Source organism: Dioscorea cayenensis, chromosome 2 (genome assembly GCF_009730915.1).
Source record: "Dioscorea cayenensis subsp. rotundata cultivar TDr96_F1 chromosome 2, TDr96_F1_v2_PseudoChromosome.rev07_lg8_w22 25.fasta, whole genome shotgun sequence".
Lineage (NCBI taxonomy): Eukaryota > Viridiplantae > Streptophyta > Magnoliopsida > Dioscoreales > Dioscoreaceae > Dioscorea > Dioscorea cayenensis.
The window spans coordinates 8,414,785-8,418,569 of NC_052472.1; the positions used below are offsets into that span (position 1 = coordinate 8,414,785).

The 3,785-nt window shown below is 40.3% G+C and overlaps 1 non-coding gene across 1 annotated transcript; it reads right to left on the reverse strand.

Annotated features, from left to right (window-relative positions):
- Positions 1 to 3,291: 3,291 nt before the first annotated feature.
- LOC120281796 lies at positions 3,292 to 3,398 on the reverse strand. The gene has a single exon (XR_005542801.1). It is a non-coding gene; the product is annotated as a small nucleolar RNA R71 (small nucleolar RNA).
- Positions 3,399 to 3,785: the final 387 nt, after the last annotated feature.

A 3,785-nucleotide genomic window follows, 5' to 3' on the forward strand; every position in this document is an offset into this window, starting at 1 on the left:
GAGCTCTAGAGATTCCAAGTGATAAATCTTTTCCTAATTATAGACCTAACCCTTTGGTCCAGGTGGAAGGTCCCTAACCACGATTAAGCCCTAGATACTAAGATCACCTCAACGCTTCACTCTGTTGTACGCGTAACTAAGCCGCAGCGAAAAGTTCATCCCTTAGACCATTCACTCTATTATGGCCGCAAAGAACTCGAGGAACGGAGGTAGAATCTATCACTTCAGGGGGGAAAGGGGACGCTCCTGTACCTCTCGACTCACCCTCTCAACCCTCTCCAACCTAGCTTTGTCTAACGCTCGTGGTGTGTCACTCACTCACAAGGTTACCAACAAGAACTCTCAATCCTTGTGTCACTCTAGGGGAAATGTTCATACAATCAAGCATTCAAGGTTGGAACTCACAATAAACATCAATTAATTGAAAGCATAATAAAAGAGATTCAATGAAACAAATACATCCTAGGGTTCACAAATATCCAAGTACCCACTAGGGGTTTAGCTCTCCATGGAGCTAAGTACAATCAAAGAAATTAAATGTAAAAGCAATGAATCCATAAAGAAACCCCCTCGATGGTCGTGTTGATGGTCTTGTGGAGAGTCCTCTACTTGTTGTCCAAGGATTCCCTCATCTCGTATAGGATACACCTCGATGGAAGCTCCCCTACCAACCTTCTTCCTAAGGAATGACAATGTCGGAGCCTTAGAACCTCTCCAAAAACCTAGCCAATACCCCTCATAACCCTAGCCGAAGCCCTCTCTTAAGTTGGGGAAAAGATGGAGAAGAGAATGCTGAAATCGGGGTTGAATCGGCTTTAAATAGGGTTGGAATCAGGCGACCACACGGGCCTGTGGATCTTACACATGCCCATGTGGAATTTCCACACGGGCGTGGATAATTTCCACACGCCCGTGTGGATTCTCTGAATTCCTATTTTCTTGGCCGGCTGTGTACAGTGCTGCTACAGTACTTTGCTACAGTATCGGCCTAAATAGCTTCCCGAATCCATGCTTTCATCGGGGTAACGCAATCGGGCACACGTTCATGTCATGGATCACTTGCTTCTTTAATGACGGACAAATTGGTGGAGATCTTGTTCTATGTACATAAGTTGGAATGCTTGAGTGTGACTGCCCTTGTGCCCCTCCAAATGGTTGTGCTAATTCAAATACGAGGAGGTTGGCACATACTCTAGCATCTTGTACCCGACCTATGTCTTCGTGTTTGAACCTTAGAAAGATTTCCTCCAAAATCGGTGCATTGTGATCCACATTGGCTTCTTTCCTTCATATTCGGCCTCACAATCCTACCTGCACAAAAGTAACATAAAAACACACATATTAGTGTAAAAACCTGAGAAGAGTAATGCTCAACATAAGGAAAGAATGCTTCGCATTAATATCACACAAGCACTTATCAACTTATCACTTACTAAGAGGCTTACAGCTATAAGCATTCCTGTAAGGCTCGTGACTATCTTTCCCAGCTACCTTACGGCCTAGCCCTTATGCCCGTAAGTAGTCGGTATAAATTAAACGTAAGTGGATTTTTATTGCATCATCTATTGTATCTCTCTATTCTTTGGGGGTTATTCTTGGAGGTGAGATTGCGGAATAAAAGGGCCAAATCTTTAGCACCTTAGGTAAGATTTGGAAATGGATTTGGCTCGGGATTCAAGGAGATTGGAGATCGTAGAAGTCAAGCTCATCTTGGCGGCGTACGTGGAATCTACCTCGGTGACTCTCCATCCTAGGGATTGATAAGGGGGATTTCATGGATCCTATGTTTGCTTTTATCCCTTGTATCTTGAATGCTTGCTCTCCATTAATGAAGGGCTAATTTGTAGATGTTTTGGCATAGTTAAACTCAAGGGTTTATATTTTATAACTTTGGTTGTTGGATCTCTTATAATTTAATTGATTTCTCCTTTGTAATCATATCTATATGACTCTAATTGTGTGAATGAATGCTTGATGGCTAACAAGGCGAAAGCCCAAGCTATTATATCTTGTATTGCTATGTTATGAGAAGAAATTCCCACATAGAGTAGGCTTATCACAATTCGAGAGGATAGTGGGTGCCCTCTGGTTAGGGTATTTAGGAGACTTTGTCTCCTACAATCTTTCCGAGTGGGTTGATTTTAGGAGAAATCACATTTCTACTCTATATTCAGATTAGGAAGAATCTCTCTTTAGGAGGGAGATTGTCTACTTAGGAGATTATCATTAGCCCACAATAAGGTTTCATAGAGTGTTAATGTGATTATGTGGATGTCTGTATTAGCTCTGCACTGATTCAGTTACACTTCACCTAAGAAATTAGGGTTTTGTATGCTTCTAGAAACTTTTCAGTTCAAATAGAGTTGCATTCTTAGACAACAATTATGATGTACTTCATATCTCTAGAGGAATACTATGCCCATACATCATTCTCTTCCTTGAATTCTCTCCTGTGATTTTCAAGTATTTCCTAGTTTTATTTTGGTTTTGTTTTCACACACTTCACTTACATCATTAGGCTAACTTTTGAATTCTCTCCTGTGATTTTCAAGTATTTACTTACTTCCCTATACACCAACACTCTGCTATTCAAGAACACTTTATTACGCAATCGACATGTACACTTGCGTATGGCCCTATCAGGTTTTTAACATTGTTGCGGAGGAAGGATTAGTGATATTAGGAACACTTGTTTTTTCATCAGTTTAGCTATTTCCTTTCTTTTCTTACTTGTTTATATTCTCTTTCTTTTCGATTATTTTTTTATTCTTGTTCTTTTGTTTGATTTCAATGCATGTCACTAAAGGGTAAAGCTCCAAGACTAGCAGAAGGTGAGAGTAGTATAGAGAGAGTGTTTGGAACCAAATTGAGAACAACCTTATTGAATGAGATAGGATCTTTGATGGTGAGTATTGAAAGAGAGCAATTGGGCACTATGGAAGACTAGGGAAACTAATGCAGGACCCTTTTAGACTATGCTCATCCCCACTAGTTCCAGCAAACAATTATGAGCTTAAACCCATGTTTGCCTAGATGGTATAGAGTGTAGCATAGTTCCATGGATTACCAGATGAGGATACCAACAGTCATATTAGGTGATTCCTCAAAGTGTGTGACATGATTAAGATCAACAATGTTTCTGATGACGCCATCAGACTCTGCTTATTTTCATTTTCACTAAAAGGAAGAGCTAAATAGTTGCTTCATGCTCTTTCTTGAGCATCTATCATGACTTTGGAAAAGCTTGTCAGAATATTCTTGACCCGTTATTTCCCTCTAGGAAGAATGACCAAGTTGCGTTAAGAGATTACAACATATGCACAATTGGACACTGAATCATTATTTGAGGCGTGGGAGAGGTTTAACGATTTGTTGAGGAAATGGCAGCATCATAACCTCCCTGAATGGGTTGGAAGTTCAAATTTCTCATCATGGTCTCAATCAGAGTACCTAACAGCTTATTGATTCTATAGCAGGAGGATCGCTTGGCAATAAGACCTCGGAGGCGGCCAAACAGTTAATAGAAGAAATAGACATGAACAATTATCAGTTAAATTCGAGTGGCAAAGTATATGCCAAGCCAATTGGGATGATTTAAGTTAGTGAGTTTACAACATTAGCTGCCCAGGTTGAGGCATTGAGCAGGAAGATTGATAGTTTGTCTATTTAAAAATCAGCTATAGTTATGGTTTGTGATACTTTTGGGAGAGGATACAGTTTATCTCTTAGACTGTTCTATTGTAGGGATGGCACATGGACCCGTCGAACAAGTGGATTTCATTGGT